This window comes from Carassius carassius, chromosome 13 (genome assembly GCF_963082965.1).
Source record: "Carassius carassius chromosome 13, fCarCar2.1, whole genome shotgun sequence".
NCBI lineage: Eukaryota > Metazoa > Chordata > Actinopteri > Cypriniformes > Cyprinidae > Carassius > Carassius carassius.
The window spans coordinates 17850254-17873482 of NC_081767.1; the positions used below are offsets into that span (position 1 = coordinate 17850254).

The 23229-nt window shown below is 40.0% G+C and overlaps 1 protein-coding gene across 2 annotated transcripts in view; it reads left to right on the forward strand.

Moving 5' to 3' along the window:
* The window catches only part of LOC132156010 (galaxin-like), a 213322-nt gene that overhangs the window by 30235 nt on the left and 159858 nt on the right, over positions 1-23229 (forward strand). The window lies entirely within an intron of this gene.

Below are 23229 nucleotides of genomic sequence, written 5' to 3' on the forward strand. Positions count from 1 at the left end.
TCATGAAAATCTTTGTCTGTGCAGCAACTATAGTTGCCGGTGGTCAAATATCTTATTACCCCTTCAATGTCAAATTTGAATAGGAGGAGAGCATGTGGCATCTAACTCAAAATAACTGCTTTCAACAGATCAATCTTTATTCATAAACAAATTTACCATGCATAAAAGTCAAATAACATTTGATGCAAACCCAAAAAATGCTCATCTAGCTCATAATTTCTTGAATATGATAACAAAGCAAATCCAGTTGTTTAAAATGGTGGAACATAGTGCAGAATAAAGTGCAGCCATTATGTTGCCCCAACAGGGTATTGTGTATCAAAAAGTTAAATGAAAATAAATAAATACAAATAAATAGAATGAAGAAAATGTTACATCTGTATAATAAAAAAATTATACCTGAAAGAAAGTTACGCATTGAACTGTTTGGTTACCAACATTTAGCCAAATATCATATTTTTGCTCAACAGAACAAATAATCTCATAGGTTTGCAATTTGAGGGAGACTAAATGATGACACAATTTCCATTTTTGGGTGAACATTCCCTTATTTAAGCAGTGAAGTTATAAGTAGTTTTATTAATTTTTGCAACATATTTGCATGATATACTTGTGTTGTAAATATGTAAAATATCACAAATTTTATGAATTGGCACATATTGATTAGATCAAAAGGATTAACCCTGAGAAAAGTCCTTGATATTCATGAAATTATATATATATATATATATATATATATATATATATATATATATATATATATATATATATATATATATATAATTTTTATATATGCTTTTTTTTATAATTATTGTGTGTAGGCTACACCCATGATTGTTTGTTTATTTGTTTTCTTATTATTAAACGTGCAGGTATTTTCTTTTTTAGAGGTGTTGTGTTAGTTAAATAAAAAAATAAATAGGATGAAGAAAATATTACATCTATATAAAAAGAAAGGTATACCTGAAATAAAATTACACATTTTTAGGCCCATAATATCTATTAGAATGAAATTAGAATGAAACTCATCCAGACTGGATAAAGGGCCCACAATATTTTGCTCCTTGCAAGACATGTCATAAAAGAAAGAAAAAGATAATCTACAGCAACTGATCCCATGCGTTAGCTCTTTATCTTTCCATTGTACCTCTTTTGTGACTCAAAAAAATCACATTAAGGTCTACTGTACAGTAGAGATGTCAGTTATAGGGTTAAGTTATATTTTAGGTGGGATATTATGAAAGCAAAAAGCAGTAAACATGCCCAATAACCTTGATGTATTAACCTATTAACACAGTACCCAATTTCTCCAAGTACTTTCAATTCATTTGTTTCTGGCCGGTATTGAAAAGACCATGTTTAATTTCACGCAAAATGTGATGTTCACAGAATTATTACTGTAGCACTGTTGAGACTAACGTGTTACAAAAGTAATGCATTACAGTAACGTATTACTTTTTGCTATAACGCAGTAGTGTAAGGCATTACTAATACATTTTCAGTATTATTTTGCTCTGTAAATGTTCAGTAACGCTTGCATTACAACACACTTTTAGCCCCAAAATTTTATTGTAAAAAGACATTAAGGAATAAAAAAATTAAGGTAAGTTCTATTACCTGTTCGTGGTCAGTAAATAGCTGCGTGTGGTGTCCAACATTGTAAATAAAGACTAAATGACAGCTACTGATATATTTGTTTGGCGATTTATTTCATTCATCTCCCTCTCGCTGGTGTAACTTTGTATTCTGTGACATGTTTGTATCGTAGTCCAGTGAAGGTTTTACAGGAGTGCCGCGGGGCATGATTTCGGCTTCTGTGCGCGTGCTAGCCAGTGAAAAAGTGACTAATGGGTGAAAATGGCAGAAGACAACTGTACATTCTTGAGATGTACTGTAGCAATAAAAACTCCATAACTATTTTATATCCCTCCATCTCCTCCGTGGGACTCGAGACCGGTGGGTCGAGCAGGTGTCACTCATCTCCAATCACTCCACCGGCCTCGCTCCTGTTCCCACGTCTCTCGGCCCCGCCCCACTCGTCATACCCCATCGCCCTTCACAGGCCGGGGGGTACCCTCGAGACTGCGCTCTACACCAGCCCCCCCCCCTCCGGGGGCAGGCCCCCTGGCGAACGGCGCCGACTCCTCCGCTCCCTCACGGATGGCAGCCGCCCCTCCACATCACGGGCGGCCGGCAGCGAGCTCGCCCATCCCCGGCAACTCAATCCAGCCCACCGCCTCGAGCGTGCATGGTGGCACACTTCCTCGCCTGCTCGATGGCACCGCGGATTCACCACAGCGGCAAGGGATCTTCAGCAGCGCGTCCCTCCTTCTCCCGGGCTTTGGCACCACTGTAGCAATAAAAACAAAACATAACTATGGGAAGAAGGAGGCGGGAACCGGCGGACAATCAAAATGAAAGCTTTAATAATCAAAATAAAGACAAAACAGCGCGTCAGCCCCTCGTCAGAGGAGAGTAATAAGCCAAAGCAACATAAATTTTTCAAACAAACAAAAGTTTTTCTCGGTCTGCCAGCATGCCACTTGAACCTTAAGAAGTCAGAAGACTTGTGGCAGAGTTTGTCATCGAAGACATGTTACCAGAGGCGTCATGCCCATTCAAAGTGAGGGGGCATGTGCCTCCCCAGATTTTTGAGCTAAGTGGATTTTGAATGCAGCTTCCAAAAGAAAAAAATAGCCGGTTAATATTTTCTAGATCTGATACAATCACATCGGTGTGAGAATGTTCCGTGCGTCAAATCATCAGCTGCTAAATTCAGATCTGCGCTCACTTGCTGGAACTGAGCCAGAGACAGACATGTTTTTACAGCGCTGTGCATTATAACCAATCACACAAGATTCTATTGAGCTTGTGAATGCAAAAGCCAATCAAAGGTGTTCCGATGAGTCATCGCTAATATGCTTGTGCTTCCTTCACTCGCTCGCTGACTGAATACCTCTTTTTGGCGAATTCTCTCGTCAGAGACAATAAAGTGCAGATGTCTGTACGAATCTGTAAATAAGATACTGATTTCAGTGTTTTTTTTTTTTCAAAGGAGTTTTTGAGAGTGACACTAACACATATTTTCCTTCAACAGGAACATTTAGTCAATCATAGTACAATATCATAAAAACACTAACATCAAATAGAATTACAGAAACTGCTTTATTTTAGGGGTCAGGTCTGACCTTATACAATAGACAGTATATTGCACTGGTCATAGATTGTGTTTTACACTACAGTTTCTTTTTCTATTTGGATTTAGTAAATGCATGTATTTTGTTGATTTTGTTGCAGAAATTCACTGCAAAAATTGAATGACCCATCTAGAGTAGCTTTATAGAATGAACGGTTTATGGCTTAAAAAGGCTTTATTTGCAACAGGACATTAGAAAAGGAAAGAAAACAAAAATACAAGGAATGGTGGAATGCACATTGTTCCATGTGATTACATATATTGGCAAGTGGCCTCCCACCTGTCTCCTTTCTGGCACCTGGCACCAGTCTTTGGTACAGATCTTCTAAAATCTCACATTTACGCAGGAGTGCACTTTTCCACTCAAGATCAGCCCAGATAGGTTCTCTTTTACTGTATACCGAATGATCATGCGATTGAAAGAACCTCAACACCTGAGTATGTTTCCTAGATGGGAATCAGCTTATATATTTGCAAAACTTAAATCAGCTGTGTATCATTAGCTATGGAATAAAATAAAATACAGGGGACATATTTGTGCTTCAGTTCACAATATAAGCAGCTGTTCCCTGTAAGTTAGTCTTAGAACATGATGTTATCTGTTCTGATATACAGTATATAAATGTTCGAAAATTGGCCAGTAAAATGATATTGTTTTGGTCTTGGTTAAGCTTGTGTGTAAACAGAGTTCAAGCATTTTAAATACATGTTAACTCTATGCATTTTGTGTCAAAGCAACACGAAATTTGTAAATTGTATAGCCTATACAGATGGATGCTGTGCTAATTTGTTAAAAGTATTGTAAAAATTGTCACAGCAATCGTAAAAAAACTGTAAGTAAACAGATAGGTTTTTATGCATAGTTAATAGATTAAATTTTAAGGCTACTTTGACCATTGCATATTGTCTAACATAATCTATGAACGTGAGAATCGAGATATTTCATGATATAGTTCATGCGTCTTGGAATGTTTCTAATAAAAATTTAAAAAAAAAGAAAATGCTTAATAATAATGCTAATGCTGCTGTGTGTCACATGACGAACCCCCCACTCGTGCCCCCTCAAAGATAATGAGTGCATGATGCCCCTGCATGTTACCATTACACTCTAAAAACTGCTGGGTTGAAAACAACCCAATTTGGGTTATTTTGGCAACCCAGCGCTGGGTCAAAAAGGGACGAACCCAATGCTGGGTTATTTTAACCAACCAGTGGGGTTAATATGTTTAACCCAGCATGCTGGGTTGCTTTTTTTTATGGTTGCAGGGTTTCAAAAACCAGAGCGGGTGTTTGTATCACTGTATTTCAGAAGGAAACTGATTGAATTTAGAAAATGTTAAATTTCATTTTGCATGTAGTGCTTGATAATGCAGCGTTTGTGAGCTCAGCGGCGCTTTGCAGCCGTTACCGGAGAAACCTCTACCTCTCCCAAATTGAGCTAGGCATTAAACCTACAAATATTACCAAAGTAAATATTTATTACACCAAAGTAAATATTTATTAAAAACAAGAGAAAAGTCAAAAAGTAACATGCTTGTAAGAAGAAATGCGGAAAAGTGTGGAATTAACAGCTACAGAGTTCATAAAGCATTGAACATTTGTTGAATATAACTTTTAAGATCTAACTGGACTTTGTTACATTTTATATATTGTATAAAAATATACGAAAACACTATTATACAATAAATGTACAATTAGTTAAGTTCTTTACCAACTATTCTAGCATGACAGTACACAAATAAACCACAACATTAACTTTGATATTGATGTAGTCATGAAGAAGCCCCATCAGCACAGCATGTGACATCTACATCATCCAGGGCAGTGTCCTCCTTTAAAACCACTACTGCATCAGATTAGGGGAAAGAACATTCTCTTCTTTGACCAGCATTCATCCCAGTCACCGCCTGCACTTCATCAGTGGCATAGAAAGAGAAAAACATTTGAAAAAAGACAACATTTAATTAAACTATCCATTTTCAGATAGAAGTGTATTCACATCCGTACGGATAGGTAAATAATCTTTTTTTAAAGTTTCAACACTTTGTGTTGTTGTTTAATGTCTCTGTCTGCCACAGCGCTCGAGAATACTATAATGGCAGCACTAGTGAGAGGGCATGTAATGCTGTTTGAATTAATGTATTGCTTTCATAAAGCTACTTCTTTACTGAAACATTAAAACAGACATGACATTCACATACCTCACAAATGTTCATGTACGTGGAGGGCTGCTCTTCATAGTTAGTTCACCAAAAGATAAAAATGATCATAATTTACTCTCCCCATGTTGTTCCAGACCCATACAAACTTTTTGTAACACAAATAAATATACCGTATTTTTCGGACTATAAGTCGCACCTTAGTATAAGTTGCATCAGTCCAAAAATATGTCATGACGAGGAAAAAAACATATATAAGTCACACTGGACTATAAGTCGCATTTATTTAGAACCGAGAGAAAACATTACCATCTACAGCCCGCGAGAGGGCGCTATATGTTTATTAGGGACTACAGGAGCACTGTGCAGCATAGAGCGCCCTCTCGTGGCTGTAGACTGTAATGTTTTCTCTTGGTTCATGTCAAATTAATTTTGATAAATAAGTCGCACGCATAAGTCGCAGGACCGGCCAAACTATGAAAAAAGTGCGACTTATAGTCCGGAAAATACGATATTCTCTTAATTTTTTGTCCTCTATTGCTAGCCTGGGAGACCAATATTTTATTTTGAACATACATGTTTGCTATCATATAATTTAAGATTTATTCATATATAAATATCGTTGGAAGGTGGCCGGGGCCCCGTGTAGGCTGAAGGGAAGGACCCGGTACTGCCAGTGGCCACTTGGGGTAGAGAAGACTGTCTTCTGTTTGGCCTGTTCCGTTAAGGGGACCTGCCAGTAGCCCTTGGTAAGGTCGAGGGTTGAGATGAAACGGGCCCTTCCCAAACGGTCCAACAACTCGTCGACACGGGGCATTGGGTAACAGTCAAATTCGGAGACTTCGTTCAGGCGGCGGAAGTCGTTACAGAAGTGGAGGGTGCCGTCGGGCTTTGGAACCATGACGATGGGGCTGGACTATGGGCTGCGTGATGGTTCAATTACTCCTAACCTCAGCATCTCCTGTACCTCTTCCTCGATGGCGTGTCGCCGAGCCTCCTGGACACGGTAGGGCCGCTGCCAGACGATGGTCCCCGTTGGTGTGTGGATGTCGTGCTCCATGACGTGGGTCTGCCCAGGCTGGGGGGAGAACACATCCGGAAACTGACTGACCAGGTGTTGCAGCTCCAACTTCTGGGCGGCGGAGAGTTGGGGATCCATATCAACAACCACGGGAGTCGAGCTGGTGTAGGCCGAGAGCTGGGGCCCGGTCCCGACCCAGCGCTTCAGAAGATTGACATGGTAGAGTTGATCCTCCTTCCTTCTGCCTGGTTGCCGCACCCAGTATGTAACGGGACCAATCTTTTCCGTGACTGTGTAGGGCCCCTGCCAGGTGGCTAAGAACTTGCAGGAAGCCGTGGGGACCAGCACCAGGACGTGGCCTGAGGGATCTCTCGAACACTGAAGAGCACATAGGGGAGCACCTGGACGTCGTCGAGCTTTCCTGTCGGGCTTCCGGGCTCTATGCCCTCGACCAGTTCGTCCACGTTGGTCGGGTTCCACATACCGGCTGCCTGACGAAGCGGGCGGGGAAGGGCCCGCAGAAGGCGTTCGACCAAAACGCGCTCTGCTACCTGGTGTACGGTGGGACCCCTGGCCAGCAACCAGTGTTGGGTCAGAAGGGAGAGGCTAGCGGCTTGAGCCCGGGCCGGCTGCCATGGGTCAAAGGTCCACTCGTTGAATAGCTGGGCGGCGCTGATTAGAGACAGCCCCATCTGGCCCAGGATCTCCTTCCGTAAGTCATCATAGGAGGTGCTTTCTTCCGGGGGAAGCGTGAAGATGCGTGAGGCAAGGAGTGTGAAAAAAAAAAACAGTCCAACCGTAGAAACGCCGTGTGGGGAGGGGTCGGTGGTGTCCTCTTCACTGTCCTGCCCGCATTCTCCACCAGTGTGGCGGGGTGAAGTAGGACACGACTCCAGGATGAAGGTAAGTTCCCCGAAGGGTTGATTTTATTAAAGAAACGGGTGGTGAAAAGGCGTTGCTGTGAGGCGGCTTGGTGCTCAGTGCTCGGCTTCCGTGTTAGTGGTGCGCTGGTGCAGTGTGGGTCCGTGCTCTCCAGTGGGCGTTGGGGCTGGCGGTCACACGCTGCTCTCTGCGGGCACAATGAAAGAAAGGGTTAGCCGAGTCTTGCGAAGACATCTCTCACCTCTGTGTTCGCTTGCGGGGTTTAAGTAAGCAGCGCTTGATGGGGCGCAGGTGTGGCCACTCAGCCCGTGATGAGCAGGTGCCTGAAGTAATTGTGGGAGCAATTAAAACTTGCTTTGCCACAACAATTGACTCCATGGAACTTTAGCAATGCAAAATGGCCTTTCACAAATGACCAATGGGTTGCCTGAAATAATTGTGGGAGCAATTAAAACTCACTTTGCCACAACAATTGACTCCAAGGTTGCCCTACTGGCTGCCGTCTCGCTGCCCAAGTTTAAACTGCGCTGAGTAAAGGTGGAAACCAGGAGAGATCACATCAAGTACTTTCTCACCACTGAGTGATGAAGAGCCTGCCACCCCAATGAGTGATGCTCCTCAACCTGCTGCAGTCACCTCCTGATTTTCATTTGATTAAAAGCCCAATGCCATGGCTGATGCACCTATGTCAGTGGAAACAGAGGTAACATCTTATTTCAATTCTGATCTGGTAATGGAAAGCCTGCATCAGTTTCCAATAATTAAAAAAAAAATTGCACTCTTCTATAATGCACCAACACCATCCAGTGCACCGGTCGAAAGACTTTTCAGTCTTGGGAGTCTGGTACTCACCCCAAAACCAGTGCCAGTTTCTTCATTAGGGCGATTGGGCGACGCACCACCAAAGCGCGAAAGGGAGGGATTTTTTTTCTTTCACATTCAACCACAGTGTCATGCTAGCTTTCACTATTCTAGACTGTTTGTTCTGCCTCTAAATAGTCCAATCAGCGTTGAGTCGCATTTTGTGTAGTACCGCCCCTTTTTGGGCGATTTCTGTCAAACTGAGATTCACCCCGAGTGCTCTCATAGACTTCCATTCAAAGATAATTTTTTTTTCAAACTGCAGGCACTGCAATGCAATCTCAATGAGTTCCGGAAGGGCTAGCCCTAACGTGCTTTCGTCATCGTGTGTAACCTTAACTTGTGCAACAACTGGTGGGAACAGTGACATCCTATAATATTTAAAAAACTATTTTTAATTTTAACAACAAGAAAAAATGAAAAACTTCTTTAATATCTTTATCAAATGTGAAGAAAAAAATCTCAGAGATGGCTATGCAAATTTAGTTGTCAGCTGAACTTGATCGATATCATGGCAAGCGTTACCTAAGCGCAGATTAATTATATCGTGTCATTGAAAGAAATACCATTCATTCATCGTAGCAATAAGGATAAATTGGCAATTAAAGAATTAGGACCACCAAAACCAAATTTAAACATCAAACAAGAATCTACAAAGGGTGGGAAGTTGTATAAACAAGGATTTTCAAGGATTTGGTATGAGCGGAGAAAAAGGCTAGCCGGCTGGGAAGTAGCTGACACTTTATTTTGCTCATTTACCGCTGCATTTTGTTCCATCGCGAGAACGTAACGGACATCGCATGGACAACTACAGGTGTCACTGACATGCATCATCTCTCGGAGAAGGTGAAAAAACACGCACAGCAAAGATGCATATGGATAGTAGGGAGCAGTGTAATATAAGGGAGAAATGTAATATAAGTGAGTAATGTAAGTAAGCAGTGTAATGTGAGTAATGTGATATAAGTGAGCAGTGTTATACAAATGAGCAGTGTTCTATAAGTGAGTTGCGTAAATAGTGATTTATGTGACTTCAATTATTTCTTATTAAACTGAAATCGAAGTAAAACGTTTTTTTGGAAAAACCGCATCCTGGCGTCAGTCTTCATTTGCTGCTGAATTGTTAGCATGTATATAGAAACATAAGGAGAGCAAGAGATTGATTCTCAATGTCAGTTTCTTTTTAAATAATACTATAGTAGTTCAGTTCCCTTTACATCTTTAAGTAGCCGTTAATTTATCATTTGAATGGGTGACTTATCCTCATTAATCATGCAAACATTTGCCCCCCCCTGAGAGAACTGGCAGGAGCCGCCACTGCCCAAAACACAACCGTCTTGGTGATGGACGCGGTCAGCGCCTTATTCTGAGGCGCTTCAGCAGATATTTCAGTCTAGTGGGTATAGTGGAATAGGCTAGCCCCCACAAGCACAGCCTCAATTTCCCTTTACTTTCATTGTTCCATGTTCAGCTGCACGCTACCTCTGTTTTATATTTGGCAGGAAACAGAACTTTTAAATCCAAACGTCTGACCATTACTGAAGTTTCTGAGTTTGAACCATATTTGCTGTGAAGCCTTGTGGGCCAAAACACCTTCATTTCAGTTTTGTATTTCTAAAAGTTTTTATTTCCATTTTTTCTTGTATGACTTCCCTTATTACTGAACTTTTTTGAGTTTGCCATAAATTACATTTTTGTATTCTCAAAAAGTGTCTAGTCCTATAGATTCATAAAGCCAATTGCAATCTGTCTTGTAACCTAAGTGGATTCATTTCATCCTGCCTTTATTTGGTAGCCTGTTTTGTTTCAGTCTTTTTAGAGGCATATAGGCCTAATGGTCTCTATTTGTTCTGTGTTTTCTTTCTAAGCAGTTAGGCTATGTTTAGCCTATATGTTAATTTCTATGTACTAAAAAGAGTGAGGCTGAGGGTTGGTCCTCCAATTGCCCTTTATACTTCCAGAGAAAGTGTCTGAAAGCCTATTTGTTCAGCGCTGAAGTTTTCTAAGCGCGTGAACGCTCCATCATGTGAACTGCGCCTGGACAGGAAATGCAGCACGCTACTCATTTGTTCGCGCTCAGGGATGACGAGAGAAGACTCAGAAACCCTTTTCTTTACTTTCGTGTGCGTTTATGAAAATCAAGTACTACTGTTGCATGTTTGTACTGCATTGTGATGAATGTTTTGAAATTCATGTACTGTATGTTCATGCGAACTAGTTTTATTTGTTGAACTGCGTGACTAATTAGTGTAGTCATGATGCCAGAGCGTGATGTAATATGCGACATGTTTCCTGTGTGCAATAATTGGCCCTCTATATGTCGATTTAGACTTTATTTTTGTTAGTTATTTACAGCGCCGGCACTATGGTGGGGCATTCGAGGGCCGTGCCCCCCCCTAGCGGTTATTGATGCCCCTCCTACAGGCCATGGCGTGGCCAAAAAAAAAATCCCTTTTAGTTATTATTTTAATATTAAATGTTCAAACTGTAACTTAAATTAAATAAAATAAAAAGAATGGGAAAATGAATTATTTTGGTTGTTCATGGCACGTTACAGGCTTCTCATGGTGAATGCTTATTGGTCACCGTCTCGCCAAGTAAACTTGTTACATTTGATTTGAAGCGCGTGCGCAAAATCCATTTCAAGTTGAAGAACAGTTTGTCCGTCTATATTATAGACAGTTGTTAGCAGCTAATTAAAAAAAATTCTAAAAAAAAAGAAATACTTTTTAAATTTATGGATTTACAAAAATGGATTAGACCTCCGCAGCCTCGTCAATCAGCAGACTTGGATACTCCGGCCACGACCAGCAGTACCACGGTCTGAGAGCCGAGCTGGCCCTTCTTCTGCGAATGCTAGCAAATGCACAAGCGAATGGAAGTACACAGTACTTAGACGGTTCAGTAGCAACACTCGTCGCCTGCAACTCTTCTGAGGGTAACTCATTTGTTCAATTCACTTATTGAAGCCAGCCCTGGCTGTCATAAGGCCTACTAAGCAGGTGAATGTTTGTGGGTTCTAACCAGGGCCGGCGCAAGCTCAAATGCCGCTCTAGGCAGAGCACGATCATGCCGCCCCCACCTCACATTCACAATTAGGGATCCTTAAGATGCATGTAAACAATTTTTTTTAAATCTATGAAATTACACTAAAATAAAAACGTGCAAGCATGTTTTCAGAGGGGTTTTTTTTATTCTGCAAAAACGTGAAAAGGGTACACAATGCAACAGCGACATATAATTTCTGTTTTATAAGCTAATAGATAGTGTACAGAATAAAACTAAACATGTTCACTCAACTTTTTAGCTCACAAAACTGGAGATTTTGATTTTTTCTTGACTGATACACACATTTACACACATTTCAGAAGCGTGCGTGTCGGGCTTTCGCAGCGGCAAACGCTTTGATTACATCCTCGAGTTTAACTTGTACTTCTGAGATAATATTTATCAGTTTAAGGTTTGAGAAACTGCGTTCTCCAGGGCTCACAGTGATGGGGAGAGTGAGAAGCACTCTCAATGCTACAAAAACATTTGGAAAAATTGATTCCATCCCTTTTTCACAGATGAATTTTAGCGCATCCAGTGGTTTAGATCCAGCAACCAGGCGTCTGCCCAAAGCAGTCAGCTCTTCAAACAATTCATGCCCATCAACATCCCGCGAGTCTCCATGAGTCAGGGCCTTTTCCAGTCCTAAGCAATCCTGAAGAACTATTGTATTCTCCTTTTCTTTCAGAGATGCGATGTCATATAAAAATCCAAATACGCGCCCATTGTCTAAGCGGCGAAAAGCGCTCTTCCACGTAGGCGATTGTACTCATGAACAGATAATTTTATTCGTTTTGACATTTTTGAATATACATTAAAGTATTTTGCATGCATATAGACTTACTAATAGGGCGCTGCCGGGCGGGAATCTTTAATCGAAATGTAAAGTTTTTTTATTTTTTATAGTTGATATAAGTGCGATAATTGTAACCTAATGTGAAACAAACAAATTAATTAATATTTCTCTCTCTCTCTCTATAAAAAATCTGTTAAAAAATGTTGTGACATCCTTATTCTCTGCAGGCGAATTTTAGTCTTCTGATTTAACCGGTCCATACGCAGACATTTGTGTGATGATGTCCAACTCGTTTTATGAAGAAAAAAGCCTTAAGTTTTCAGAAACATCTATACGAAAAAACGTCTGATGGGGACATTTTTTTGACGTTTTTTCTAAGCTTCAAACTGATTCAGTCTTTTATTTTTGTCGTCGTAATTTGTTAATTATTTAAGTATAAAAAATATATAGCTATTTATATTAGGCCTATTTTATGTTTTTTCTTCTTTTTTTTATTTAGCCTATATTATATCTATATTATTATTTTCTGTCCTGTTCTGTTGTTTAGGCTATCTGTTCTGGTCCGGGTTTTTCGATAACGATGTAGCCTAGCCTATCTTAGCTCTTAAAAGCGCTCTCTACCTGCAAGGTTATGAACGTTAGCCGCAATTCCTCGCGTGTTTCCCAAAAATGTACATTTTCACAATGTAGGGCACGCTACTGAACTCGTAGAACGCTACTACGTGCTACTTGAGTCACTGTCCATTCGCAAAGTGCTGAACTAGGCTATACTAACCTTATATGGAATCGTATTCTGAACGTTTAGCCTAACAATCGTCATCTGTTGTGTATTAGGAATCAAGGAATCAAATCAAAAAATATATAATGAGATTCTATATAGATAAATCATTGGAGCTAACATTATATGGTAGAATGTCATTCTATATAGATCATTGGAGCTAACTGACTCTTGCCTTATCCGGTCGGCAAAACAGCAAATTTCAGCGCTGTCTTCTGTTCCTCTTCCAAAGTCCAAATCGTTCATTGTCATTCTAAATGATCTTTCAGATTTAGGTCTGGATTTCCATGCTACTATGATGTTGCCAATGCGTCCAAAAATAAAATATTTATCAAACGACAGTGCCCCCCAATCGATGATCCAATGCCCCTCCAGTAGATATGCTCTGACGCCGACTCTGGTTATTTAGAGAGATGCTTCTGTGTTTGAGTGCAGTGCATTTACTGTTTATTTGGTGCTACCTGCATCGAGTGTTATAGTGATACAGTGTCAGGCTGCATAGCCAATTAAAGGTGCAGCAGTATAGATATTAAAGGGCATAATAGTGACATATTTTGTTGCACTGTATTAACGTAAATTATTATTTATGTACTGTACTGTTGTGAATGATGACAATGAGCATAGTATAGTATTCCTTTATTTGTTTATTAATCAGTTATTCTTACCATTACATTATTTCTTTTTCTTTCTCTCTGTTTAAACCACATACACACTTATACGAACTTGTATATTGGCATCCTGATCTTGAAAATAAAGCTGATAAAGGATTCTCTGGCCGGAATCTTTCTGTAGTGCTCCCATCCTAAAACGAACCACTAGTCCATACTTTACAGAAAGCATAAGCTATGTTAATCATGCTCACTTTGTGCATGACAGTTTTGTGTTGTGAACCTCTTGAATTCAAAGAGAATAAAATAATTGCAACATTGAGAAAAGAACAAATGTGCATCTTGTTATGGCATTAAAGTTTAAATATAGTCCTGTGTCTAATATGAATAGACCCAAGCTATTTTCAGATATTGCCAGATAATCACTTTACCTGTACCATAATTTTAATTTTTTTGGTATAAATAAAAAAAAAAAAAAAAAAAATTATATATATATATGTATTAGGGGTGTAACGGTACGTGTATTCGTACTGGACCGTTTCGGTACAGGGCTTTCGGTACGGTGCACGTGTGTACCGAATGCAATATTTTGTATGTGGAACATATACATTTTCGTGTTTCCAAACGAACATATTAAGTGGCGGAAGTCTCCGCGTTCAGTGCAAATCCCGCCCTGCAGCTGATTCTAAGGCCGGTGACACACTGGCTGCGTGGCGTGAGCGTACGTTTCTGCTGAGTGTCAGTTGCGTGACGGCTGCTTCACGTTTTCTGTGTCTTTACCATCTTTACACACCAGAATCGTGCCTGACGCGGCGCTGGCGCGCTGCTGCTCCTTATGTAGGTGACATAGAGAAAGACCACCGACAGACCAGGATCTTGTCTTCAAGACAACAATATCTATACTTCATGTTTAGCATAAATATAAAGCCTACTGATAAAGGACACCGTCAACAGTATTGACGGCAAAATAGACTATGTTTGACAGGTGCAATATGCCAGTGTGTCACCGGCCTAAGGTTTTTTTCAAAAGGAATCACGCGAGTGTGAACATCACTACAACTACGAAAAAACGATTGTAATTCAAACGCAGCTCCCGTCGGCATTTAAACAGACCTTTGCTCTTAATTCCGATCGGTCCAAAGCAATAACGAAATCTGAGCCGGTCTAAAAACTTAAACGGTTGATGCTGCACTTTACACTTAGTTATATATATTTTTAAAACATGAGCAGGCCTACAAGCTGGGATTGGTAATGCTGCACTGTAATCTTAGTTATTTATTTTTATTTTTCATTATATTTTATGATATTGGTTTGAGACTGAGAGTATTTTATTTAGTGGAGAACTTTGAATGAGTGCCCTGAATGAGCACTGAATGAGTGTGCCGGTTTTGTTTACTCTGATTATTGCATGTTTGCTTGCTTATAGTGCCCATGAGCATGATTTAAGCCCACGTTTTACTAACAAGAAATTCTAACCACAGGTCGTTTCAACTATGGATTCAGGAAACACTTGGTAATGATGGAACTTGCAACCATAGTTGGCTAACAATTCTTTTGGGAAATGCACCCAAGAGCTGGCCATGTTGATTAATTATAGAATGTTGTTCCTTGCGCCATCTGGTGGATATTGTGTGAAGCACAACTATGTTTTAAAAAAATTGTGCCTGCAGGGAGCTCCGTGATCTGTGAATTGCAGGCTGGTGAAAATAGACACATTCTCGTTGGCCAGATCTGTAGTAATTTGATAATCATGTTACATGCAGTAACATGCTAAATGTGTTAACAACATGCTAGTAAAATGTTAATCATGTTAAAAACAAGCTAGCACACATGCTAGTAACATTAATAATGCTAGTAACATGTTAGTAATTTTATTAATCATGTTAACAAAATGCTAGTTACGTTAATCATGCATAAAAACATGATAGCAACATACTAATCATGCTATAAATATGCTAGCAAAATGGTGGTAACATGTTAACTATTTTAAAAACATGCTAGTAGCTTGCTAAACATGCTAGAAACATGTTAACAACCTGATAGTAAAATGATAATCATGTTATCAACATGCCAGTAACTTGAGGAGATACCCCCTGAAAATGTAAAGCACTTTGAGTGCTTAGAAAGGGCTATATAAATGTAAGGCATTGTAGCAGTAGTAGTAGTAACATTCTAATCATGCTAGAAACAAGCTAAAACACGTGTTAGCAAAGTGTTAATCATGCTAGAATCATGCTAGCAACATGCTAGTAAAATGTTAATCAGGCAAAAACAGGCTAGTAACATGTTAGTAACATACTAATGTTAACAACCTGCTAGTAGCTTGCTAATCATGCTAGAAAATAATAGCAACATTCTAGTAACATGATAATCATGACAGAAACATGGTAGTAACTTGCTTATCATGTTAACATTTGCTATAGTAACATGCTTATATTAGAAACAAGCTAGCAAACATGATAGAAACATGCTAATCATGCTAGAAAAATGCTAGTAACATGCTAATCATGTTAGTAACTTGCTATAATCATGCTAAAGTTATGCGAGCCACATGCTATTAAAATACTAATCATGCTAGGATCATGTTACATGCTAGTAACATTCTAAGCATGACAGAAACAAGCCATAAAACATGCTATTAACGTTATACATACTAGAAACATGCTAATCATGCTGGAAACAAGCTAGCTAACATGCTAGTAACATGCTAATCATGTAAACAACATGCTAGTAGCTTGTAAGCATGCTAGAAACAGGCTAATCATGCTATAAACATGTTAGTAACATGCTAATCATGATAGAAACAAACTAGAAAACATGCTAGTAAAATGTTAAACATACTAGAAAGATACTAGTAATTTGCTATTCATGTTAAACAAGCTAACAACATGTTAATCGTGCTAGAAACAAGCTAGCAAACATGCTAGTAACATGGTAATCATGCTAGAAAAAAATCATGTTAACAAGATGCTAGTAGTTTGATAATCATGCTAGAAACATGCTTATAAAATTCTAGCAATTTGTTAATCATGCTAGAAACATGCTATTAACATGCTATTAAATGCTAATAATACTAGAATCAAGTTAATAACATGCTAGTAACATGCATCCGTTTTTTTTTTTTTTTTTTGAATGGATGTCTTTAGAGGAAAGGCTTCACTACACTGAACAGACAGCTTTTTATGTCAAACAGCAACATACTCTTGGACTGACAGCATTTCTCATTCATTCCTACGGTATCCGTAAAAGGCAATCGAGTGTCGCAAAACTCTGACTGAAATTCAGTGACATCAAGGCTGTAATGTGATTGGTTATTAAGGCACATGTGATCCAAGTTGACCGTTACGCTTTCTCCAATAGTAAGTAGTATAGTCCCTCGTATCTCCCAATAGGAAAATAATCTTTGGCAATGCTCAAGTGAATGCTAATCAGCCAATTAAATGTAAAGCAACAAGCTTATTGGCTGCGTATGCAAAATTAACCAATCAGCTTGTGACTAGTCGTTTAAATGCTAAGAATATTGTCAGTTTAGGTTAAGAAAGGTTAAGAGTTTAGATTATCCATCTGCTCCATACCTGAACCATACCTTTTAAATGGAATATAAATCTTAGTTATACATTCATAAGTAATATTAGTCCATAGTGCATTAACTTGTGTTAACAGATGCAAATTTAAAATTCAAACTTGTATTAGTAAATGTTGTATAAATTAATTATCTCCTCCCGAAATACATTAAAGTAAGCTTTGTTGGAAAACGCTATGGGAATGCCCCCAGCATGACCACACTCTGAATCACATGTGTAATCAGTCCAATGGAAGGTTGAGACGTCATAGTGGGTGACATAGCAACCAGGAAGCTATAAAAGCACATGAGGTGGAACCGCCGTCACCTTTCTGTTCAGCGAAGCGTTCTGTGTTGCGCCAGTTAAAAACATCATTGTTCAGTCTTATCTGGTGTTGTTTGTCCACAAAATAGAAACAATTTCCAAGGCCACAGAGAAAACACAATATAAGGGTGAAAGTGAACAGAATTTCAGGCTGTGTGTTCCTCCCTGCCTTCGCTACATCACAAGCAGGGAAACACACAGTCTTTTGGGTGAAGCATGCAGAGTCGGCTCTCGAGGGGGTCGACTGCCATCATTTGTGAGCGAATGTCATTGTGCTTGCTTCACTCCTGGAAGGCTCTCTTTGAGGAGGGGAGCTTTCACCAGCGTTTGTGGGGTTCACAATTGACCTATCGGTAAGCCCCTCCCCTCGAATGCAGATGAGCCAATTGCAGTCAAGTATCCAACCAAAACAGAGCAAAATGTTCCTAAGCATTCAACTCCAATAACAATGAAGATAAAAACATTAATTTTCTGGTTGTCATACTCTCATTAAGTTATACATTTCGTCTGCTCTAATAGAACGTTAATGCCATCTTGTACTTTAACAAGATATCTCTAGCTATAACTAGCTAACATTTGCATTAAAGTTAGTGAGTCCATGTTAATGTTAATGTGCAAATCTCAAGTCCATTTACCATGCAGTGAAAGTCAAAAACATAAACAAAGGTCTATATGAGAGTGCCTCTCCATATTAATCTGGTTAAATGTAAATTAATTTTATTTTACTCTGCAGAACATGAACAGTGTTGATCCGGGATGTTGTCATTGCAATTATGACAACCATAACATAATAATCCCATTTGCAATTTGATTTGTATTTTTATATATTTGTGTTAATATCTTTTATTTATCCCTTCATGGCCTAGTCCAACTTGAAGGTCCATCTGTGTCCCAAATTTATCACAAATATCTTGTAAGAAGGTTTTCACTGACAGCTGTCATTGTAAGACAGTGAGCAACTCCATTTGTTTAACCGAGTGAGCAACAGTAAAAAAGGGGGGGCGGGGCTTACTGATAAGTCAATTGGATTTGGAAGAGGGAATGGAGACGGGCAAGCTTCTGTCTCCTTCCTCACCTGTAGATCTGATGCCCACTCTCTGAGATCGGACCGCACTGCGGTTTCTTCCCCCCTGGGGAACGGGCTCAACGCTCCTCCTATCTTCCTCCAAGGAGGTTGATGTGTAGGGCGAGGATGTGGATTTGCCCCTTCACCCAGCACAGTGTGATGAGTTGTTAGAGGTGGTTACTCGTGCTGTGGCTTAAATATCGATTGGCCTGCCGAGAAACAAGCTGAACCACAGAAGCACAAGCTAGATGGACTCTTTTATGAGAAATAAGCTGCCACCTCCATGCCGGAGCCTGCCATTCTTCCCCACTTTCCACACAGAGGTGTCGAAATCGTGGGTGAGACCATTTTCATCACGCTTATTTTCCCCCGCTTCTACTCACTATGCAAATGTGGTAGGGGTTAGTGATCACAGTTAAACGCAATGCCACAGGTGGAACAGACGCTTGCAAGCTATCTGTCCCCAGGGGGAGGGATGGTCCTTAAAATCTCCGCCATTGTCCTCCAAGCCGCTACGCACAACATCTAGCTTGATGGGCAAGAGACATACAATGGCAGGTCTGAGGCAAAACTTACCAATATAAAGAGCAGTGCAGTACCTCGCATTCTCACCCTTTACTTTCACGAAGTGTGTGGATGCTTCTCTGGCTTCCCTGTGACTCCATGGCATTCGCCTACTGAATTAAATTGACGGTTAGTTGATTTTGGCTCAATCAGAGCAGATGGCGGTTTCGACGTTGAAATGGGTAACACTTTAGTATAGGGTCCAATTCACACTAATAACTAGTTGCTTATTAGCATGTCTATAATTAACATATTAGCTGTTTATTAGTGCTTATAAAGTACATATAATGCATGACATCCATAATCCTACCCAATACCCTAAACTTAACAACTACCTTATAAACTATTAATAAGCAGCAAATAAGGAGTTAATTAAGGCAAAAGTCATAGTTAATGGTTATTTAATAGTGAGAATTGGACCCTAAAATAAAGTGTGACCAAATGTTGTTCTCGCTCATATGAAAGAATTGGGGTTAAAACTAAATGCCAAGAAGAGTGTGCTTTCAACATTAAAGAGAACCAATTATCTGGGCATGGTGTGGGATTCGACCACTATGCACTCAAAGTTATCTCCTGCTCGGATCAAATCATTCCTTACTGCAGTTGTGAAAGTCAGAGAAGGCTGGTTACTCAATGTCAAGCAGTTTCAGAAACTGCTGGGTATGATGGAAGCTGCATCCAATGTGATAAATTTTGGCCTGCTGTACATGAAACCTCTGCAGTGGCGGCTCAAGACCAAGGGACTCTCCCTGAGAGGAAGCCTGCTTTGTATGATCAAGGCCATGTGGCGATGCCTTGGACATGTGGAGGAAGCCTTGGTTGTTGTCTCAGGGCCCGGTGTTGGGAGCTCCTTGTTGCCACGTGACGCTAGTGATGGATGCATCCCTGACCGGTTGGGGTGCGGTCATGAGTGGCCATGTAGTTGCAAATTAATGTTAATTAGTTGACATGTAGTTGCAAACTTACTTATAGATAGTAGAATGTCTAAAGTGAATTATCGAGATAAAGTGTAACCTAAGTCTTCTTTTGAGCCTTTCGAGAATTAAGACTGCCCTTCTTCTGGCTATTACTTCGCTAAAAAGAGTTGAGAAGCTTCAGGCCCTCTCAGTGGCCCCTTCTTATCTCAACTTTGCACCTGGGTTTATCGTTGCGCCAGGGTCTATCTACCCTTTTATGGGGTATATCACTAAGTTTCGCTCTGTTACACCACAGCCTATCGTGCTACAGTCCTTTTGTCATCCTCTCTTCAGGGAGCCTGACAAGCAGAAGCTTAACTGCATGTGTCCAGTGTGAGCATATACATCCACACATCTTCCCTGTGGAGAAGGGCGGGTAAACTGCTTGATTGTTTCCCTAATATGGATCTTCCTGTTACAAAGCAGACCCTCAGTTGGTGGATAGTTGATGCCATTACTATTGCTTACGAGTCCTCTGATTTCGCTTCGCCAATGGGGGTCAAGGCTCACTCGACCCGAGGTATGGCAGCCTCCAAGGCCTTCTTAGCAGGTGTGAATATGTAGGACATCTGCAACACAGCAGGATGGTCCACACTCCTCACATTGATCAGATTCTGTGGCCTAGATATGTGAGGCACTCCTTGCTCTTCTGTTCTCTCGTCTTAGCTGTGCATTTCCACACTAGACAGGGATTTGCATTTGTGTCGGCGTGGGCATACTCATTCCCATAGCGTTGATTACACATATATGCGCTCTCTCCACACTCAATACCATGACTGAGGTGCCCTTGAGCAACTGCTCCCCGGGCATTGCAGCATAAATGGCTGCCCACTGCTCCCGGTGTGTGTCCACTGTGTATGTGTTCACTGCTGTGTGTGTGCACTTTGGATGGGTTAAATGCAGAGCACAAATTCCCTGTATGGGTCAGCATACTTGGCTGTATGTCATGTCACTTTCACTTAATTTAATTGAGTTGTCTGTCATGCTGACAAAGCCGCTCAATGTACGTACATTGAAGACTCTCTGTAGACATGTAACAGGAAGCGCATCCTTATCCTGCATGATGTGAATGACCAGGGTAAAGCCATCAAAGAATCGCCACCAACCAATGCAGTTTTGTATGTTGATCACCCAATCTATAACAGCAATGCATTTTTGGTGGTGAGCAAAGTCCTGCTCCACAATAGAGATCAATTGAGGCCTACTCTGTCCTAGATGATGGGTCAGAGCCAAACCATCATCTTTCAGGAAGCTGCGCAGAGACTTAGACTGGAGGGAACACCAGAGGACACACATTCCATTCAGAGGGCTGCTGTCACCTTCACTATATCACCAGCCAATCACCCTGGTAAGAGGTACTATGTTTCATTGTGCCTTCACTGCTAAAGCCTTGGGCCTGGCCGAAGATACTTAGCCAGTAAATACCACTTATATTTGTTTGTGTACTGTAATGCTCAGCAGTAAAGCCATTTCATTGCTGATGATTCTCTGTTTTTGTTTTATGCCTGCTGAAATTATGAGTGAAACATCACATCATCATTGTGCATCAAACAGTGCCACCCTGAAGAAAGGGTGAATTGCAATTATTGAGTCATCAGTTATTTAATTATTGTTATAATAATAATTAGAAACCAGAGCTGAAGTACAGATTTATTTTCTTCTTTTTTTCCTTCTTGTTATATTGTTTATGATGAATAGACTGAGTGTCAGGATTGTGGACCTGTCTGTGTGTTTTTGCTCTCTGTGACCCATTTGTGGTCTCCCATTGATTGTGTTAACCCTCTGAGGTCTAGGGGGTTTTGGGGGCCTGGAGGAGTTTTGACATGACCTGACTTTTGTGCTTTTTTTCAGTTGCTTCTAAACATATACATGGCTAAAGTCTGAAAACAGTGTATTCAGTACAAACTGGGCTACAATAATATGTAAATAGCATGTATGTACATGGTTTGTTTTTGAGGAAAACATGTTTATGCGTGGTTAGTGAAAATTTAAAATTTGAAGTCACTGAAATAAGGTCATAAAACACGTACAGAATATTTGTTCCCAAGACTGTCAAACCTGAAGCTTGTAGTCTAGAATTTTTGCTTCAAAATGATGTGAAAATCATCTTGTTTACTCACTCACAGAAAAAAATAGATTGATTAAAATTTTAAATTGCATATGCAAGTAGGCGTCAACTATCAAGAATATTATTGTGATTTACAACTGTGAAGACAAAGCCCGCATAATGAGTTGCATAATGAGCCTTTCAGTCAGGATTTGTGACTGAGAGGGAAGAGTTACAAGAAAGAATGTGAGGACAAAATTAATTTGTATATTTTTATGTTTGTAATTTATTTTGAATATATTTAATTATCCCACTAAATAATTTGAGATTCACTTGCAAGTGCAGATAAACAGTATATTAGGAACAATCAAAGCTGACTTTCAAAGCTGAATTTTAAGCATCATTACTCCAGTCACATGATCCTTCAGAAATCTTTCTAATATTCTGATTTTCTACTTCTGCTTTTAAATGGTATAGAGCATATTGTTAAACTTGGAGTAAGACTGGATGCTGGATTTATCTTTGATCACAGAAATAAATTGAATTGTAAAATATATTCAAATAGAAAGCAGTTAGGTGTGAGAGCCAGCTACAGAGCCCACCATGAGGGAGAAAGCCGCAGATGGTATGAGTGCGGAGAGGAGGGTGAGATGAGTATGGCATGGCGTTGGTGCCAAAATTAAGAGGACAGGGCTCCAGCCCTCGAATCCAATCAGGGCATCCTCCAGTGCCCGCTCCCCTGTTCATGGACTCCTTTAAAGAAATTGTGTATTCCGTGTCTCCTTGTTGCTCTCTACACAGAGTGTGAAACTGAAGAATACAAAGAAGGTTGATGTCTTAACTTAGAAAATGAATAAAGGGGAGGGTAGTGGATGACATCGCTAAAGACCCAAGTTATGAGGTATGAGCCTTTGGTATTGTAAGAAAGCAGTAGTTTATCAATGAATTATTAAAATGTTAATGCAGCTTTGTTATTGTTTTCCCTGACATTCATAATCATTACTTCTGCTGGTGCTCTGTGACAAGCTTTATGCATGCACTTTACTGCTTATTTGGCTATGTATGCAATTAAAGTCTCTGTATTATGATTTAACCTTTTGAGCGGTATATCCCACATATGGGATTCTTATGTCCATGCCCCTGGGAGTATGGCCATAAAGTAACCATAAAGTTCACTCTATTCTTCACCCAGTTCACCGGCTACTTATTACTTGTATTTCGGGAGAGATTGATGAATTCACATGCTGTAAATCTGGCTGACAGGACTCAGTTTCAACAAACATGGCGCCGCCCGTACAGATCACGATCAAGATCAATTAAAAAAAAATTTTTTAAATGATCAAACACACTCATTTACACA